Source organism: Leopardus geoffroyi, chromosome D4 (assembly GCF_018350155.1).
Source record: "Leopardus geoffroyi isolate Oge1 chromosome D4, O.geoffroyi_Oge1_pat1.0, whole genome shotgun sequence".
Classification (NCBI taxonomy): domain Eukaryota; kingdom Metazoa; phylum Chordata; class Mammalia; order Carnivora; family Felidae; genus Leopardus; species Leopardus geoffroyi.
In genome coordinates this window covers 74,032,943-74,054,786 of record NC_059342.1, presented here as the reverse complement: position 1 = coordinate 74,054,786, position 21,844 = coordinate 74,032,943, and the positions used below count along the sequence as shown (strand labels likewise).

The window sequence follows — 21,844 nt, the reverse complement described above, 5'->3', positions numbered from 1 at the left end:
ATGGAGGTCTGCACTGACAGTGTACCTGCTTGGGTTTCTCTCCTCTCTCTGCCCCTCCCCTGCTCTCACACGCATGCGTGCGCGCTCTCTCTCTTTCTCTCTCTCTCTCTGTCTTAAAATAAATAAACATCTTTTTTTTTTTTTTAAAAAAAGAGGGCGTGTTGGAGCACCTGGGTGGTTCAGTTGGTTAAACACCCACTTCGGCTCAGGTCATGATCTCACTGTTAGGGGGTTTGAGCCCCATGAGATCATGACCTGAGCCAAAGTCGGAGGCTTAACCACCTGAGCCACCCAGGCACCCCTGGATCAGTTAACAGGTTTAAAACTATGGCTACAAATTTAGGGTTTTTGCCACAACTACATAAAGAGATGAAGAAATACATATATTTGAAGAAATGACAGCAGTAAACTCCAAATTTGAGGAAAATATTAACCTAGACATCCTAGAGACTAAATGAACCCCCAGTAGAATAAATACAAAAGATCCATACCTGGACGCGTCATAGTCAAACTGCAGAAAGATGAAGACAAAAGAAACATCTTGAAAGTAGTGAGAAAAATGAATTGGCACAGACAGGAAAGCATCAGTACCTTCAATTACTGACTTTCCATGTGAAATAATGGAGACTAGAAGGACATATGAAAAGCACTGAAAAAAAAAACAAAACAAAACTGTCAACCAAGAATGCTATGTTAAACAAAACGATCTTTCAAAAATGAAAGCTAAACAAAGACATTCCCAGATTAAAAAAAAAAAAAAAAAAAACATGGCCAAAAGAATTCATGACTATCAGATTGCCTTACCAGATACTATAAAAAGTTCTTTGGGCCCAAAGGACTTCATACCAGAGGGCAATCTGAATCTACAGGAAGAAATGAAAACTACCAGAAAAGATAAATATGTAATAAGAGTTGAAATAAGAGAGATAATATAAGAATCCATTTTTTCTTATTCTCTTAATGTTTTAAAAAGACACAAAATTGTATAAAACAATACAAACACTGTATTGTTAAGTACATAATATATGACAATAACAGCATAAAGGAAAAAGTAGGAATAGAGCAAAGTTTCTGCATTTCATCAAAATTAAGTTCATATTAATTTTAAGTACACTTTGATAAGTTAACATGTATATTATATTCCTAAAACAACCAAAAGAAAATAACTATAAAAATAAGAGTTCAAATAGCGCACGGAAATATTTAATACAAGATATGAACTAAAGGAGAAACAGAAGAACAAAAAAGATAAGAGATCCATAGAAAGCAGAATGGCAAACATAAATGTAAATGGTACAGTCACTTCAGTTAAAGGAAGACATTGTCAGATCATGATCCAACTACATGGTTTCTAAAAGAGACATACAAAAATATGACATGCACACAGTAACCAAAAGAGAGCTGGAGTGGTTATATTAATATTATAAACGTAGACTTCAAGATAACAAGAAGTACTAGAGACAAAGAGGGACATTTCATAATAATATAAGGGCAATTACATTAGGAAAATGCAACGGTTTTATATGTACCTTGTAACACAGCCTCATAATACATGGCACAAAACGGACTGAAATGAAAGGAAAAACAGACAGTTCAGCAACAATAGTGGGAGAATTCAATGCCGTGCAAGGCCCAATCCATTCACTTGGAAACCTTTACCCCAGCTCCATCTCCTAACTACCATGACCCCCCCAAACCAGTCTCCTTCCATTGCCCCTCTCAAGTCATTTTATATACCACTTGGGAACCTCCCTCAATTTCTCCAGAAAGCTTCATTATGTAAGTAATAAACCTTTTCCTACCCTTGCTGGTGCATGTGTGGCATCATCAGATTCAAATGCAAAAATCCTCAATGAAATATGAGCAAAGTGAATTCAGCAGCACTGTCAAAGTATTAAATACCATGACTTAAGTGGGTCTTATTTCAGAAATGCAAGGTTGGTGGGGCGCCTGGGTGGCATAGTCGGTTAAGCGTCCAACACTCGATCTCAGCTCTCAGGTCAGGATCTCATGGTTTGTGAGTTTGAGCCCCATATCAGACTCTGCGTTGATGGCACAGAGCCTGCTTGGGATTCTGTCTCTTCTTCCCTCTGCCCTTCCCCCACTCATGCACACACACACACACACACACACACACTCTCTCTCTCTCTCTCTCTTTCTCAAAATAAACAAATAAACTTAAAAAAAATGTAAGGTTGGTTCAACACACAGAGGAAAATCAATGTGAAGCATCTTATTAATAGAATAAAAAGAAAACAAACACACAACCATCTCCATAGATGGAGAAAACTCACTTGACAAAAATCTAACAACTGTTCATGATAAAAACCCAACAAACTAGGAAGAGAGAGGCATCTACAAAAAACCCGCTGCTAACATCTTACATAATGGTGAAAGACTGAATGCTTTATCCTTAAAATCAGGAACAAGGGAAGGATATCTACTTCCTCACAACTCTTCAGCATTGTACAGGAAGTTTCCACCAAGTGCAATAAGGCAAAAACAACGACAAACAAAACCAACAACAACACAACATACAAATTGAAAAGGAAAAAATAAAATCACAAATGACACAATCCTTTATGTATACAATCCCAAGGAATCTACAAAAGAGCTACAACAGCTAAGAAACAAGTTGAGAGAAGTCACAGGATACAAGTCCAGTGTGTAAACAATTATATTTCCATATACTAGAAATGAACCATCCAATTAAGTGATTCCATTCACAGTGAAAAAGAATAAAATACTTAGTGATAAATTTAACAAAAGAAGTGTTATACATGGAGACTACAAACTACAAAACATTTCTGAGCTGGGTACTTGGGTGGCTCAGTTGCTTAAGCATCTGACTCTTGATTTTGGTTCAGGTCATGATCTCATGGTTCATGGGATCAAATCCTGTGTCAGACTCCATGCTGACAGCGCAGAACCTATTTGGAATTCTCTCTCCCTCTCTCTTTGTCCCTCCCCTGCTTACTCTCTCTCTCAAAATAAGAAACATTAAAAAAAAAAAAAAACATTTCTGAGAGGAATTCAAAAAAGGGCTAAAATTGGGAAATATCCAATGTTCATGGATTGGGAAACTCAACATTGTCATCAATTCTCCCCAAATTGATCTGTAAATCCGTTCTCTTTTTGAGGAACTTGCCTAATCCCTTTGAGCCTCTTTCCTCATCTGCAAAATGGACACAATAATCGCTTCTTCACAAAGTAGTCATGCTTATTAAATGAGATAATGTATGTCAGGTGATTAGCATAGTATCTGGCATAGAATAGGAGCTCAATTAAATGGGAGGGGAAAGACAGGGACATCCAGATGGTACTTCTGATGGAGGTCTGAGCTATTTTAAGGAGTTGTCTGCATTTCTGTTTCAATTTTTATCACAACTTTTGCTTTTGCTAAACTTTATCAGATGATTTTCATTTCCCATTTCACAGAGCCCATCGTAATCTGTACAACCAAGTTGAAGGTACACCGATTGGCTAAGAAATTCACGTCTTATTGAAAGATATTATCTCAGACCACTTTTAGGTTGACATCCAGGAAACTTTTCTACTGAGAGGATGGGCACTGAATTCTCTCTTCTCTTTCTAATTTTTTTAACATTTATTTATTTTTTGAGAGACAGAGAGAGACAGAGCATGAGCAGGACAGGGGCAGAGAGAGAGGCAGTCACAAATTCTGAAGCAGGCCCCAGGCTCTGAGCTGTCAGCACAGAGCCCAACGCGAGGCTTGAACTCACAAACGGTGAGATCATGACCTGAGACGAAGTCACATGCTTAACCACCTGAGCCACCCAGGTGCCCCGGGCACTGAATTCTCTTGCAGGAATGTTCATTTATTCAGCAGCATCTATTGAGCACCTACTAAGTGCCAAAGACTGAAAGTATAGCTGTAAAAAAGACATTTTCCACCAAGGAGCTCACAGTTTAGAAAGGGGGACAAATGATAAACAAATACATATTAAAATATCATTCTATAAGTATGTAAACACAAAAACAAATGTGTTTGTGGTAAGTGTTATGAAGGAACACAAGGCAGGGTGAAGACACAGAGAGATATGGGGTGCTATTTTAGCCAGGGGAACCAGGAAAGTCCTCTGAGGAGCCAATATTTCATCACAGACCACACAGAAGGAAGGGAACCAACCACCTTAATGGTTCTTTTCATTCATTTTTATAAGGTTGTATTCCATGATCAAATAAATTTGGAAAATGCAAGGTCAATGTGAGTTGACAGGTTCCCTCCCAAGCATTTCTCAGGGGTTTGTGTCTGTTTGCCACGAACATCTCTGTGAGGGGAATACGGTTTGCACTAACCAAGGTTCCCGCCCACGGCCATCTCTATCCCAGGGTCTCTTACGGAACCACCTTTCCACCGGGCAGGGAAATGCTGGACCGGGAACCTCGGAGGATGGGAAGCAATGATCCTTACCAGCTGCGGCTGTGGTTTTGCTGGAAGCAGACGCTGGTATTCTGACACCCCAGCATGCTGTGCTCTGGGTTCATAAGCCACACGAAGGTGATGGCAGGCTTCCAGCCGAGATGCATCTGTTTCCTGCAGAGAAGGGGAGCCCGCCTCTGCCAGCTCTACAGCGAGCCTATCCGGGGTGCGCCCGTGTGCGGCGGCTGAGCCGAAGTTAGCCAATGTAAAACACGCATCAGCGAAGACCAGCCGGGCCTCGCCACCCACTAATGGTGCAAAGACAGCTGTGCCAGGGAAACTTCAGGCAAGAGAATGGGGGGCATCCCTTCTGCTGGGAACTTAATTTTTTTTTTTTTTAATTTATTTTTGGGACAGAGAGAGACAGAGCATGAACGGGGGAGGGGCAGAGAGAGAGGGAGACACAGAATCGGAAACAGGCTCCAGGCTCTGAGCCATCAGCCCAGAGCCCGACGCGGGGCTCGAACTCACGGACCGCGAGATCGTGACCTGGCTGAAGTCGGACGCTTAACCGACTGCGCCACCCAGGCGCCCCTAATTTTTTTTTTTTAAAGGCTCAACTCTTCTTCAGAGAAAACATGTGGCTCAGTGGAAGGAGGGGACTGGGAGTCTTGATGGCCACAGCAGGCTCACTGGGTGGTGTTACACAAGTCCTCTGCACCTCAGTAGCCTTGCCTGGCATATGGGAGGTCTCAGGCCCCACCATGACGCAAGTCTGTGGGAATGGCAGGTAGTGGTAGGGTCTCAGGAGGTTCTTCAGTCTGACCAGAGCCGACCCATCTAATAAATACAATACCTAGGAGGAAAATAACAGCAACAATGAGGACTCCACTACGAAGCCCAAGTCTATGACCTTTATAGACATTATTTCACATAAAATCGAAACCATTCTGTGAGGTATGCACGATTATTAGCCCCACGTTTACAGGTGAGTAAACAGCTTCAGAGAGGTAAAGTCAGTTGGCCAAGGTCACACAGCCTCTAAGTGGTTGAATTGTTATCTGATCCCCAAATCGTGCCTCTCGGAATACTCTGTCCAAATCCTTGGCTCGCCCCTCTGGGCGAGGGAGCCAGGTGGAAGGAGTAGGAGGAAGGCAGCCAGCTCTTTCTCAGCCCGTGCCAAAACCTCAGTCACTCTGGCTTCTCACCAGTCACTGAAAAGGTTTTTGCTAGCTGCCGGTGGGCACTGCTTAGGCAGAAAAGCAGGTGTGTGTCAGGCACAGAGATGTTCTTCGATGAGCACTTGTTGAATGAGTGAATGGTATTAGGAACAGCAGGCAAAATGAGATTTCATCCCAAATTTTCACAGGTCAGTAAGGGGTTTACTGCATCTGGCCAAGTGCCGGGGCCTCAGCTACCAACCAGGTAGGTGTTTGGGCTGGTGGAAGCCAGAGTCCGATGGAAGATACAGGTCCCTCAGCACGCAATTACGTGAGCAACCAATCCCGTGGCTGTGTTCTGAGCAACGGGGGTTGGTGACCGTGGAAGATGTGACCAGTAAACCAGGCGTGGCCGTGTTCGCCCTTCTCAGTGGCACGGTGAGACCTAAGGAACAGGGGTGGTCCGTCATCCGGGAGACAGAGAATGGAACCAGGGAGGTGAGTGGGCAGTGTGGAGCACCATGCACTTGAAACTGGCGTCTGATCCCCTGGCCGAGGGGACAGAAGCTGCAGATTTGTGACACGGGGCAAGGCAACGCGCAGATCGCTCCTCACTGTCCGAGAGTCTGGGGCTTTCGAGGGAGCTTTTCCTCCAGCCCGAGGAAGATGCACACAGGCTCCAGCTCTCCAGACACCCACACAGCTTGGCAGCCTCTTCTCTCCTCGTACGTTTATGCTATTTGTATTGGCCAACAACAGACGTTCAGAGTCTTCGCCAGTCCTTCACGACCAGTCCCCTGGATTTCCCTCCACGTGGAGCTGACAGAGCGTGGTATCTAAAGTATTTAAGGACCTAACTTATTCGGGCGCCAGCTGAAGCATGCTTTAAAAGAAACACTATTGGCGAAAGTCGTCCATGTCTGGTGTTGAAAAAATCAACAAAAACGGAAAAAAAGTAAAATCATTTTTAAGCCTCCCACTGAAGCTAATGAGTGCTAGTATTTCCTCATACAGCCTGACACATACTTTCTACATTCATATATAATACGGGTATGTAAATAGTAAGCTTTTAAGAACAATGAAATCAGATTCTACGTGCTGCCTGGGATGGTACTTTTACAATTGTATCACGAACCAATCATTGGCTTGGTTTCCGAGCCAATATTTATACCATTTTAATGGTAGCATAAAATTTCATCACATGAATACGCTGTATCCTTATTATATGGTACATATGATACAATGCATGGTATACCAGAATATGCCAAACCCTTATTATATGGTATATACAAATATTCCAGACCTTGATTATTGACCATTTGGGTTGTTTCTGATATTTTCATCGATAGAGACAGTGTTGTGAAGAGCTTCTTGAACATTCCTTGTTATGAACCTTCCTGAATAAATTTTTTTAATGTTTATTTATTTTTGAGAGGGAGGGAGACAGAGCATGAACGGAAGAGCGGCAGAGAGAGAGGGAGACTCAGAGTCCGAAAGCAGGCTCCAGGCTCTGAAATGTCAGCACAGAGCCCGACGCGGGGCTCAAACTCAGGAACCGTGAGATCATGACCTGAGCCGAAGCCGGGCCCTTAACTGACTGAGCCACCCAGGAGCACCCTGAAAAAAAATTTTAATGGAATTGCTGCATCAAAATTATGAACATCTGAAGAATTTACCTAAATACTTCCAAATCCACCTCCACTCCGTCCCAAACCATTGCCCCAGCTTCACACACTAACCAGTAGATTGCGTGATTCATTTAAACTCTTGACCAATGGGAGAGGTGAAACTGATACCTTGTTCTTATGTTCCATCTTTGATTACAAGCAAGTTGAGCATCTTTTCTTGTGCTTCCTGGCCACTCCTGTGTATTCATCAATCTGCTATAGCTGTCCATGTTTCTAGCAGAATATTCAACATTTTCTGACTTTTTTGGTATTTATTTTTTACTCATTATTTTAATGCAATTTTTAAATTACAGTGTGGTCAAATTTTTTCTATGCTTAGAAGAGCTTTTTCTGTTTCAAGATTATATAAATATTTCTTTGCATTTTTTTCTAACTGCTCTAAATATATCTCCTTGATATTTAAATCTTCAATGCTACTGGGACTTATCTCGGTGTGTGACGTGAGTTAGGCATCTAACTTTTTCCCCCCCAAACGACTAGCCAATTGTACCACCATTTATTTATTGACTAACCCTTTTTTTCCTATGAATTTGAGATGTCCCCCTTATTACACACTAAGCTGGTATACACCTTGGGTGTTTGGGTGACTTTCTACTGTTTCAATAATATGCTTATTTATTCTAGCCTCAAAACGACATTATTTTCATATGTTCATATTTCAAATTTCACTGCAAATTTTTTTAAGTAAGGTCTACTACAGCCAACATGGGGCGTGAAGCCACAACTCTAAGATCAAGAGTCACACGTTCTACCAACTGAACCAGCCAGGAGTCCCATACTGCACATTTTTAATGCATTATTAATGTTCAAACAGACCCAATACTCCCACCCTGCTCTTTTCCTCCAGATTTTGTTTTGCTCCCCTTGCACATTTAAATTTTTTTTATCAAATTTAAGCCTATATAAACACTTTCAAAATAATTCTATCAAGTTCAGTGTTAATAGCATTGTTTTGATAGAGGTATGTTGAATATATACATTAATTTGGGAAGAGTTACAATATTGAACCCTCTCATTTAGGGTAATAATACAGCTTCTTTTATGTCCCCAGTCAAATTCTGTTCTTCATATATGTTCTACATATATTTGGTAAGTTTGAATGGTCCTTGCTGTAGGAAAGGTAGATATAGATGTAAATCGATATAAATGTTGATACACACAAAGATATGTATGCATTTTTACTTTGCAATAGGTTTTCTTACATAATGCCCTAATTACTGTCAATGTTTTTTTTTTATTTTCTTGGCTTTCAGATGTCAATACATCACCGACTGGGCGCCAAGGTGGCTCAGTCAGTTATGTGTCCGACTCAGGTCATGTTATGTGTTTGGCTCAGGTCATGATCTTGAGGCTCATGGGTTTGAGCCTCACATAGGGCTTGCGGCTGTCACCCTGTCAGCATGGAGCCGGCTTTGGATACTCTGTCCCCGCTCTCTCTCTGCCCCTCCCCTGCTCATGCTCTCTCTTAAAAAATAAATAAAACATTAAAAAATTAAAATACATCACCAACCAAGAGTGACAATTATAACTCTCCATCTAAAGTATGTATAATTCATGGGGCACCTGGGTGGCTCAGTCGGTTAAGCGTCCGACTTCAGCTCAGGTCCTGATCTTGCACTCCATGAGTTCGAGGCCGGCATCGGGTTCTGTGCTGACAGCTCAGAGCCTGGAGTCTGCTTCAGATTCTGTGTCTTCCTCTCTCTCTCTCTGTCCCTCCCCCACGCTCGCGCGCACGTGCGTGCTCCCTCTCTCTCTCTCTGTGTGTCTCAAAAATAAATAAACATTAAGAAAAAAAATTTTTTTTAATGTATAATTCTTAGCAGAGCTAATATTCCGTGGTAGGTACCGGTATGATCTACTCATTTTCAAATTTTGAAAAACATGCCTACCAGTTGGTAAATAGTGTATCAGTAACAGCAAGGTACAGCAAAATCAGTTAATGATATAGATTCCAATGTAAATCCATTAGTTCACGCTGATGGCTGTAGCACGTGATAACTGCCAGTAGGCGGGTCTCCCGTCACAGTGACATCTGAGCAATTTTGGAGCATTCCCTGCCAGTTTGGCCTGTTTCGTGGAAGGCAGCATGACTTCACGGCACACGCTCTCAGAAGCACTCTATACTTGAGGACAGTGGTTCCCAGCCTGTGGGTTAGTGACCTCTGAGGTTCTCTGAGACCCCTTCAGGAATCTCTGAGGAGAAAACATCTAATGACACCAACACATCATTTGTCTTTTTCACTCTTGTTCCGTGAGTGTAAGCGGAGTTTTCCAGAGGCCATGTGATGAGCGATATCACAACAGATTGAAGGCAGAAGCGGCCCTCAGCATCCAGCTGAATTCTATTAAGCCAGACATTAAAGAGATTTGCAAAAATGTATAACAATGGTGCTCTTCTCACTATTTGGGAAAACAATTATTTTCATAAAAAATTCTTTGTTAGCATTCCCCAGGCTATTATTGTTATTTTTTTTTACTGAATAAATACACAAATGAAAAGTTCTCAATTGTAACTTCTAATACCGTAAGTATTGATAAATGTAACCCACATAAACAAAAGATTTAAGGCTGCCCTAGCTAATTTTTAACTCTGTAAAAGAATTCTGAGACCAAAAAGTTTGAGAACCACTGTGTGGGGAGAATTCAAAATTTATTATTACGCCCAAATTATGTAATTGCCCCGCCTCTAAATATTTCAGTTTTTACTTCGTTTTACAGTTAGTATACTATAATTCTTTGTGTCATACTGCACTGTTCCGAGGTTTATAAACCTAATAATAAAATATTAAAAATGAAACCCAGAGTGAAGACACAGTAGAGCTTGGATAAGTTTCTCCATGTTCTTTTAAAATATTATAAACAAAGGGGTACCTGGGTAGCTCGGTCGGTTGAGCATCTGACTCTTGCTTCGAGTGCCTGGTCCCAGCCAGGGTTGTGAGATCGCACCCCAAGTCCGACTGTGTGCTGAGTGCAAATCCTTGCTGCTTAAGATACTCTGTCTCCCTCTGCCTCTCCCTCACTCACACGAGTGCGTTACCTGCGTTCTCTCTCTCTCTCTAAAAGATAAACAAACAAACAAATAAATAAATATCATAAACACGAATCTTCTGACCGTGGAAGAACAAGGAAGAATATGTTAATATGTTCATGTTAATAACGAGCCGTCCCTGGGATAGCTTCTGATACCAAGTGGAAACCAATACCCGGGACATCTTTCGATGCTGCGTAAGAAACAGAGCAAAATAAAATAAAGAAGTTGTATACATGGAATGAAAACAACTCAGTTATTCCAACAAAAGTAACATGAGTGACTCTCTATAGTTAGCGTGTAAATATTACTCAGATGATCAGGGTACAAAACTTGTTTACAATTAAACCTTGAAAGTGCTATACCTTCATCAAATGTTTTATGTTCTGTTAGAGCTCATGGTTTGTTTGTTTGTTTGTTTGTTTGTTTGAGAGTGAGAGCAGGAGAGGGGCAGGAGTAGAGGGAGAGACTCTTTTTTTTATACATGAAATTTATTGTCAGATTGGTTTCCATACAACACCCAGAGCTCATCCCAACAGGTGCCCTCCTCAGTGCCCATCACCCATTTTCCCCTCCCTCCTACCTGCCATCAACCCTCAGTTTAGTCTCAGTTTTTAAGAGTCTCTTATGGTTTGGCTCCCTCCCTCTCTTTTTTTTCCCTTCCCCTCCCCCATGGCCTTCTGTTAAGTTTCTCAGGATCCACATAGGAGTGAATACATATGGTATCTGTCTTTCTCTGTATGACTTATTTCACTTAGCATCACACTCTCCAGTTCCATCCACGTTGCTACAAATGGTCAGATTTCATTCTTTCTCATTGCCAAGTAGTATTCCATTGTATATAGAAACCACATCTTCTTTATCCATTCGTCAGTTGATGGACATGTAGGCTCTTTCCATAATTTGGCTATTGTTGAGAGTGCTGCTATAAACATTGGGGTACAAGTGCCCCTATGCATCAGCACTCCTGTATCCCTTGGGTAAATTCCTAGCAGTGCCATTGCTGGGCCATAGGGTAGATCTATTTGTAATTTTTTCAGGAACCGCCACACTGTTTTCCAGAGCGGCTGCGCCAGTTTGCATTCCCAACAACAGTGCAAGAGGCTGCCCGTTTCTCCACATCCTCTCCAGCATCTATAGGAGGGAAAGAGACTCTTAAGCAGGCTTCACACCCAATGAGGAGCCCGACACAGGGCTCAGTCTCACAACTGTGAGATCATGATCTGAGCTGAAATCAAGAGTCGGACGTTTAACTGACGGAGCCACCCAGGCACCCCAAAATTCATGGTTTAAATAAAGAAAAATTTCTCTCATCAATGAGGAAGATTATAAAAAAGGTTATAAATCAGTTCATATAAAAACCACTGGCAATAGTAAAAACCTCTGAAAAAATGCATCACAGTATTGATACAGCAAATGAAAACACCATCTGTATGGTTAAAAAATAATTGAACATTGTCAAACATAAAATATTTAATAGAACTTTAAAAAAGAGCAATATCAATATGGGCTTACTGTAGCAATCTAAATTTATGGAGTTGTTTGTTGCAAAATATTTATCTGCTCATATGAGAAAACAACTTTTTGGAAAATGTATAAATCAAGGCAGTAAAATTTCAATCATTATTGATGAAGCTTCAACTGTTTCATATAAACTAGTTTTTAATAATTTACTTAAAATGTGAAATTCAAGACTTTGAAGATAATTTAATGGTTTTTGTTGATCTCATGAAGCAGGAAGGAACAACATCTGAAATAATTTATCAAAATTTATTGTTGACACATGAGAAAAATGGTTTCAATGAGAAATATTTTCATGAAAACCTTATTTGATTTTATACACACAGTGCCTGTGATTAGCAAGGGAGAGAGTCTGCAGTTTCAGCCAAAATTTAGGGAAATTTTTGAATGTTTTAATTTGGCACTGTCCAAGTCACTGAATTCAATTACCCTTGAATGATGCAATAAAATATATAAACCAAGTAAGTAATTATAAAGGTTTTCTTAATTTATTACCATACATCATGTAACATCAGGAAAAATTTATAGTATATCTGAAGATTTGGGAATTGAGACCATGAAAATTAGGATGCTTGGCTGTAATGTCAGAATTACAAAAGCAGTTTGAAATTCATTTCGAGTTTATCAATTGAACAAAAATTGTGTCATAGGAGCAAAAGGTTAAAAATTACTCTTTTTTAAAAAGAGATTTTACTTTAAACTATCCATTAATTTAAATATCGATGATAGGGATGCCTCGGTGGCTCAGTCGGTTAAGTGTACGACTTTTGATTTCGGTTCAGGTCATGATCCAAGGTCATGAAATCGAGCCCCCCAACAGGCTCCATGCGAGGAGCCTGCTTAAGATTTTCTCTCTCTCTCTCTCTCTCTCTCTGCTAAATATAACATATATAATATAATATATAATAAATATATCAATGATATATTTAGCTTAATAGAAAGCTTTACTAAGTGTATGGGACAATTAATGTTCCCAAATTAAAAACTAAATGCTCCCAAATTAAAAATGTTTAAATATATAAAACGAAAGAAAAATTGAAATTTTATAGAAATAAAGAGTATACCCTTTTATTATTTTTAAAAAAATTTTTAATGTTTACTTATCTTTGAGAGAGAGAGACAGAGTACAAGTGAGGGAGAGAGAGAGAGAGAGAGAGAGAGAGACAGAATCCGAAGCAGGCTCCAGGCTCTGAGCTGTCAGCATAGAGCCTGATGCAGGGCTCAAACTCACGAACTGTGAGATCATGACCTGAGCTGAATTCAGACGCTTAACCAATTGAGCCACCCAGGCACCCCACGAGTATACCCTTTTAAATAAGATAAAGTACTGATTCAAAAGGAAAATATATTCAATTGGTAAATTATCAGAAATATATTTGTTATTTAATGACAAAAGTAAAAAGTAATAACTCTTAAATTTCTTTTATTTTTCTTTAATAAATTGTGTTCTTTAATTTATTAAATAATTAATGGTGCTTTGGCCATTATTTGACCAAAAATAGTGTTTATGAAGCCCCATGGATTGAAAGTAAATGAAGATTAATAAATGACTTTTAAAATTAAATACATTATAGTAAATAATTTTGTCTTAGTTAATAGAAATTAAATATATAAAATCCCAAATATTTTAAAGGCCAAAAAATTGCAGCAGAAGCTGAGAGGTGAGTCAGCACTGTGAACAGTGTTTTGGACATTAAGAGACATGCATTTAACCAAACCACTCACTGACCACCAAGGAATGGTAAATCATTTAAAGAATCTGGTACATGGGGCGCCTGGGTGGCTCAGTCGGTTAAGTGTCCGACTTCAGCTCAGGTCATGATCTCACAGTCCGTGAGTTCGAGCCCCGCGTCAGGCTCTGGGCTGATGGCTCAGAGCCTGGAGCCTGCTTCCAGTTCTGTGTCTCCCTCTCTCTCTGCCCCTCCCCCGTTCATGCTCTGTCTCTCTCTGTCTCAAAAATAAATAAACGTTAAAAAAAAAAATTTAAAGAATCTGGCACAATTCAGGTGTTAGATTATAGTTCAGAGAGAGCATCATTTAATTAGGATGTCTATGTTTTACAAAACTGTACCAACAATTTCTAAAAATCAACAAATGGCTTGGAAGTTATTAGAATGATCTATCTGAGGGATGCCTGGGTGGCTCAATCAGTTGAGCATCCGACCCTGGCTCACGTCATGATCTCGTGGTTTGTGGGTTTGAGCCCTGCATCGGGCTCTGTACTGACAGCTCAGAGCCTGGAGCCTGCTTCAGATTCTGTGTCTCCCTCTCTCTCTGACCCTCCCCTATTTGTGCTCTGTGTCTCTCAAAAATAAAGAAACATTAAAAAAATTTTTAGAATGATCTGATTAAAAAAATGAACTATAACCTTTATTAATTGGCAATTTTATGATATATCTTAGTTTCTTAGAAAGCAAAAGAGACTAAATTCTAACTAATGAAAGTATTAGTTTATATCACTATCTCCTTGTTAAATATTTTAAATGTTGCCCATGGGTTTGGTAAAGTTTCTTATCTAATCGTGTTGGCAAGCACTTATATAATGAAGTTAAGTAACATTGATGGTTGAGGGCCTTGTCTTCTTTCTGATTTTAATTACAATGTTTCTAGACATTTGATTTGATGTAGGTTAAAACACATAAAATTGTGTAACTATTATCTTTGGTATGTAAAGAGCTTAATATGGTTCCCCATTTTTGACATTAATATGATTAGTTATAATAGTGGACTTTTAATATTGAGTTGACCTTCTATTCTCATAATGAGCCCTATTTGGTGGTGGTGTATGATTTTTTAATGTACATCTGGATCCAATCATTCTTTTATTTTTTTAAAGAAATTTTATATCCATAACCCAAAGCATGACTCGTTATTAGTTTTCTTTTCTGTGTGTGTATATAAGTGTTATCAGACCTGAGTTTGAGAGATCTACTGATGAAATAATATAGATTTAATGCCTTTTGGTACAATTCTCTGACAACCATCTTGAATTCCGCGATGATTTATAGTCTATACACATTCTCTATTTCTTTTTGAGTCCATTGTGGGAATATACATGCTCATAAAATCATCTAGTTCATTCAAATTTTTAATTTTGGAGGGCACCTGGCTGTCTCCATCAGTTAAGCAACTGACTCTTGATTTTGGCTCAGGTCATGATTTCACGGTTGTGAGATTGAGCCCCACATCAGGCTCCATGCTGAGCATGGGGCCTGCTTGGGATTCCCCCCCACCCCTTAAAAAAAATTTTTTTTTTAAGTTTTTGGAGCATAGAGCATTTTTGTAATTTCTATGTAATATGTGCTTACAAATAACATTTTTCTGTCTAGATCTTTGGTCAAAACTCCTTCATTATTCCCAATTTTTGTATTGAGATATAATTCACATATCATAAAATTCACTCTTTTAAAGTGAACCATTCACTGATTTTTAATATATTTACAGGTTTTACAACCATCACCACTAATTCCAAAATATTTTCATCACTCCAAGAAGAGATCTGGCACCCATTAAGCTGTCACTCCGTCCCCTCCCTCTCAGCCCCTGGCAACACTGATATACTTTCTGTCTCTATGAATTTGTCTCATCTGGACATTTCATATAAATGGGATCACACAATATGCAGCCTTCATGTCTGGCTTCTTTCATTTAGCACAATATTTTCAAGATTCATCCACACTATAAAATGTATCAGTATTTCATTTCTTTTCATGGCTGAATAATATTCACCCTTGATAAGTGTTTGGGTTGTTTCCATTTTCTGGCTATTATGAATAATGCTGAATATTCAGGTACAGGTTTTTGTATGAACACGTATTTTCAATTCTCTTGGGCATATACCTAGAGGTGGAATTGCTGGGTCATAGGGTAACTCTATGTTTATCCTTCTGAGGAACTACTGAACAGGTTTTCAAAACGGCTTTACTATTATACATTACTTCTAGCAGTGTGTGTGAGAGAGTTCCAACTTCTCCACATCCTGGCTAACAGCTTTTATTGTCTATCTTCTAAATTATGGTCATCCTAGTGGGTGTGGAGTGGTATCTCATTGTGGTTTTTATTTACATTTCCATAAGGCATATATATCCTTTGCCTATTGGGTTATCGTAAATTATTTGTCTTTTTATTGTTAAGTTGTAGAAGGTCTTTATATATTCTGGATACAAGTCAGTTATCAGATATATGATTCTCATATAATTTGAAAATATGTTCTTCCATCTTATGGATTGCCTTTTCAGCTTTTTAAATTTCTTTTTAAAACATTTTTATTTAAATTCTAGTTAGTTAACATATACTGTAATAGTGGTTTCAGGAGTAGAATTCAGTGATTTATCACTTATATACAACACCCAGTGCTCATCACAAGCTCCCTCCTTAATACCCATCACCCATCTAGCCCATCCCCAACCCACCTCCCTCCATCAACCCTCAGTTTGTCCTCTATCATCAAGAGTCTCTTATGATTTGTTTCCCTCTCTTTCCTTCCCACTTCCCATATATTCATGTTTTGTTTCTTAAATTCCACATAGGAGTGCAATCATATGATATTTGTCTTTCTCTAAGTGACTTATTTTGCTTAGCATAATGCACTCTAGCTCCATCCACATCATTGCAAATGGCAAGGTTTCATTCTTTTTGATGGCTGAGTAATAGTCAATTATGTGTATGTATTTATTATTATATTCCGTTGTGTGTGTATATGTATGTATATATGTATATGTTTATCAATGTATGTATATAACATACATGTGTATATATATATCATATATATATATGATATGTATATTTATCCATTCATCAGTTGAAGGACACGGGTTCTTTCCGTGGTTTGGTTATTGTTGACAATGCTTCAATTTCTTGATAGTCTCTTTTATTTTTATTATTTTTTAATGTTTATTTTTGAGAGCAAGAGACAGAGTGTCAGCAGGGGAGGGGCAGAGAGAGAGACACACACACAGAATCTGAAGCAGGTTCCAGGCTCTGAGCTGTCAGCACAGAGCCTGATGCAGGGTTTGAACTCATGAACCTCGAGATCATGACCTGAGCCAAAGTCAGACGCTCAACCAACTGAGACACGCAGGTGCCCTGATAGTCTCTTTTAAAGCATTCAAGTTTAAAAAAAAATTTTTTGGAACATGAAATTTATTGCTATCGTGTTTTCACCATCAAAACTCATGATCTTTGTCTTTCCTTCTTGCCTTTGTATAAGGCCAAGAGAAACACTGGCTACTTTGACAACCTTAAAGTGAACTCCAGGAACATCACCAACAGCATGGCCTCTGCGATCAAATCCAGCAAACAGAACTTCATGATTCTCCTCAATAAAATTCAAACAACCATAATTGGGTACAAAGGCTGTGATTTTTTCTTCCCCCATTCTTGATCAGCTGGACCTTAACACACTTTCTGATGGCAGAATTTGGCTGTATGGCTTCCATCTCTACTTGCCCAGCCCAATTCCCTTGGTATGAAAAGTGCCTCCAAGAGGGTTGGCTTGCAGGGCTGCACCCAACTGGGCTTTCTCGTACTATTCATCATGCCACTTCTAGTCTCGTCAGTGGCTACAGAACTTCCTGGCAGTAGGAATACCTGGCCACTTGCCCATGCTGCCGGCACCATGTGTCTGAGCAAAAGAGGAAGTTTTAGGTTTTGGGAAAATTCAATTTATCTCTTTCCCCCTTTTGGTTGCTTGAGCTTTAGATGTTATATCAAAGAAAATAATGTGTAATTAAAAATCCAAATTAAAATTTAATTTTCTTCTAAGGGTTTTATAATTTTAGTCTGTGTTTTACCTTTGATCCACTTTGAGTTAATTTTTCTATATGGTGTGAAGTAAGAGTCCAACTTTATTCTTATGCATGTGGATAGTCAGTTATTCCTGCACCATTTATTGAGAAGACGATTCTTTCCTTATTGAAGTTTCTTGGCACCCTTATTGGAAATTAATTGACTGCCCATAGATACATGGCTTTACTTACTTCTGGACTCTCAATTCTATACCATTAATCTACATGTCTCTTCTTATGCCCTTACCACACTGTCTTGATTACTGCAGCTTTGTACTAAGTTTTAAAATTGGGAAGTTGGTGGGTGCCTGGGTGGCTCAGTCAGTTAAGTGTCCAACTTCTGCTCAGGTCATGATCTCACAGTTCGTGAATTCTAGCCCACTTTGGGTTCTGTACTGACAGCTCAGAGCCTGGAGCCTGCTTCAGATTGTGTGTCTCCCTCTCTCTCGTTCTCTGTCCCTCACCCACTCACGCTCTATCTCTCTCTCAAAAATACATAAACATTAAAAAACTTTTTAAATTGGGACATTGGAGTGTTCTAACTTTTTCTTTTTCAAGGTTGTTTTGGCTATTCTTACTCCCTTGTACTTTCATGTGAGTTTTAGGATAAGTTTGTGGATTTCTGAAGAAAAAAAAGCTGAAATTTTAATGTAATTTCAGAGATTTTGCAAAGCCCAATGCATATCTCATTCCCCAGATTCTTTTTTTTTTTTTTTAAGTTTATTTATTTATTTATTTATTTTTGAGAGAGAGCACACAAACAGGGCAGGGGCAAAGAGAGACGGAGAGAGGGAATCCCAAGCAGGCTCCATGCTGTGAGCACAGAGCCCAATGTGGGGCTCAATCCCACAACGGTGAGTTGGACGCTCAACCAACCAAGCCACCCAGGTGCTCCCCCAGATTCTTTCATCAAGCTTTTTTGTTTTGTCTATTGCTTGGTCCAACTAGTTTCTACCATCTCAGGGAGTCAGGAAGTTAAACAATTGCTGGTAACAGTTTTAGACAAACACCTCTAGGGAAGAGGTTTCTTGCACTGGGCAAGCACTCAACCAGGTCAAATGAAGATAGCATTGAACATGGAGTCTTCCAAGGACGCACAAGATAGGTCAGATCATGAAAAGTGATGGGAAATAAAACTTTGAAGGAGGTACAGTACTGTTCTGCTCAGTCTATTAGCCACCAGGCTACTGTTTTCCACCCCAAAGGCAGACTCTTAGTTTTCAAGTATACTGAAGATCTGGAGAATGGTAGATTGGATTAAATCAATTAAAATATCACAAAGTTTTACGTTCTTACTGAGATTCAGCTGTTTTCCTTGAACAAACACTTCCCACATAACTTCAAGCCTCTGGTAAATTTCCAGAGTTCTGAAAATGTTGATTTTTGACCACTTTTGCCAGTTTTCTCATTGTTTTTATGAAGGAGGGAATTTCTGAATGGCCTTGCCTTGCCATTTTCACTGATGTAACCCAAATATGTTAATTTAGTTTTTCTTTCTTATCCCTCTCTATTTATTAATTTTGCCAGAATTCTGTCTTATTGTTACTATTTTTTAAAACAAAATGTAGGCTTAATTTTTCGTTTCCTTTTTTTTCAATTCATCAACTTTAACCTTATTCATTATTTTTCTTTAGGAAAGTCTAGTAAAATTTCCTTTTCTACTTCTTGAAATGAATGTTTAGTTCATTTATTTCTAGTCTTCTTTGTTTCACAGTAAATAACATTAAAAATTATGAATTATCCTCTGAGCATTACCTTAGCATCTCATAAGTTTGATACAGTGTTATCATAATTATTTTCCAGCCTATAGTTGCAATCTTATTTTGTTTTTGACTTAAGCTTTATTTATGAGGGCATTTTTAATTTTCCAAGTGATGTTTATTTATTATTTTGCAATCCATTTCTTATTTTATTGCATTTCAGTATGTGAACATATCAATGAAATCCTCCTTCTATTGGATTAATTTTTTTCTTGGTAACCTATGAGATCATCAATTTAAAAGCTGTTCTGAGAATAATATATGCATAGAATATTCTATTCATTTTTCTCTCATCTATCATAATTAAATATATTATTCACTTCCTCTATTTCCTTCTTGGATCTATCAAAGGCTGAGAATTGTTTCTTTTAAGTCAATTTTATTGATTTAAACAAAACCTAATTGTGTATAAAATAAAAACATACATTAAAATGTACTCATTTTAAGTGTGCATTTTGTTTAGTGTGACCCATGCTCCAGTCAAGATAGAGAACATCTCCATCATTCCAAAAAGTTCCCTTGTGGCCTTCCCAATCCAACCTCTTCCCTCTCCCCTCAATGTTGATCCAAAACAGCAACTCTTCTGTTTCCTGTTACCAGGAATTGGGTTTGCCTCTTTAGAATTTCATATAAAGGGACTAATAGATATTATACTCTTTTGTGTCTGATTTCTTGGTTTGCATAATAGTTTGAGATTCATCCAAGTAGTTGCTAGTGTCACTAGTTCATTCCTCTTTGTTACTGAGTTGTGCTTCATTGTATGGATATACCACAATTTGTTTATCCACTCACCAGTTAGTGGGCACTGGGATTTTTTCCAGTTTGGGCTACAACAATTAAACTGCTATAAATATTTGTGTACAAGTCTTCATGTGACCTATAGTTTCATTTCTCTGGGTTGTATTCTAAGTGTACGTGTAACTTTATAAGAAACTACTAAACTTTTTTTCTGTGGTGGCCATGCAATTTACATTCTCATCAGCAACATAGGAGTTTCAGTGGTTCCGCATTCTCACTGATATCAGTGTTTTAAATTCTGGACACTAGAATACTACTTGGCAATGAAAAAGAATGAAATCATGCCATTTTCAGCAACGTGGATGGAACTGGAAGGTATTATGCTAAGCGAAATAAGTCAGTCAGAGAGAGACAGATATCCTATGTTTTCACTCATATGTGGAACTTTAGAAACTTAACAGAAGACTGTGGGGAATGCAAGGGGAAAAAATAGTTACAAACAGAGAGGGAGAGAAGCAAATCATAAGAGACTTTTAGCTGCAGAGAACAAACTGAGGGTTGCTGGGGGTTGGGGAAGAGGGGAAAATGGGAGATGGGCATCGAGGAGGGCATTTGTTGAGATGAGCACTGGGTGTTGTATGTAAGTGATGAACCATGGGAATCTACCCCCAAAACCAAGAGCTCACTGTACACACTGTATGTTAGGCAATTTGACAATAAATTATATTAAAATAAATAAATAAATAGATAAATAATAAATCCAAAAAAAAAGAGAAAAAAAGACATGATTCACAGTAGTAACAAAATCTATAACATAACCAGGAAATAAGCTAATAAAGAAGGCACATTCTTTTAAAGGCAAAAAAAAGAAAAAGAAAAAATTTGGCCATTAAAGTGAATGTGTAATGGTATCTCATTGAGGTTTTGATTTCCATTTCCCAGATGATTGATGATACTTGTGTATTGTCACTTTATATCATCTTTTGTGAAATTATCTGTTTCAATTTTTGCCAATTTTAAAAGTTGGGTTGTTTTCCTTCTTATATTTGAGCTGTTAGAATTCTTTATATATTCTTTTTTCTTTTTTTTTTAAGTAGGCTTCACATTCAACATGGGACTTGAACTCATGGCCCTGAGATTAAGAGTCACATTCTCCACTGATTGAGCCAGCTAGGCACGCCACTTTATATATTCTTGATACAAGTTTCTTGTCTGATTTAGGTCTTGATTACTGTGTATCTTAAAATTCAATAGATTGATTCCTTCCACCTCCTTTTTTTCAAAATTGTTTCAACTATTGTAGTTTCTTTGCCTCTTCATATAATTTTTAAAAACTCTTGTATATATCTACAAAAAATCTTGTTGAGATTTTGATAGAAATTGCATTAAGCCTGCTTATCAATTTTGGGGACAATTGATATTTTACTATGTTGACTCTTCCAAAACATGAGCATAATAGGTCTCTCTATTTATTTAGAACTTCTTTGATTTCTTTCATTAGCATTTTATAGTTTCCAGGATACAAGTCTTGTATATGTTTTTTAGATTTACACCTAAGTTTTTTATTTTATTTTCAGCAATTGTAAGTGGTATTGCATTTACAATTTTTGTGCCATGTTTATTGTTATATATTTAGAAATGCAACTGATTAACATTTTTTTTTTTTTTTTTTTTTGGGACAGAGAGAGACAGAGCATGAACGGGGGAGGGGCAGAGAGAGAGGGAGACACAGAATCGGAAACAGGCTCCAGGCTCCGAGCCATCAGCCCAGAGCCCGAT

The 21,844-nt window shown here is 38.5% G+C and overlaps 1 pseudogene; it reads right to left on the bottom strand.

Annotated features, from left to right (window-relative positions):
• Positions 1–16,953: 16,953 nt before the first annotated feature.
• LOC123593628 lies at positions 16,954–17,386 on the bottom strand (annotated as a pseudogene).
• Positions 17,387–21,844: the final 4,458 nt, after the last annotated feature.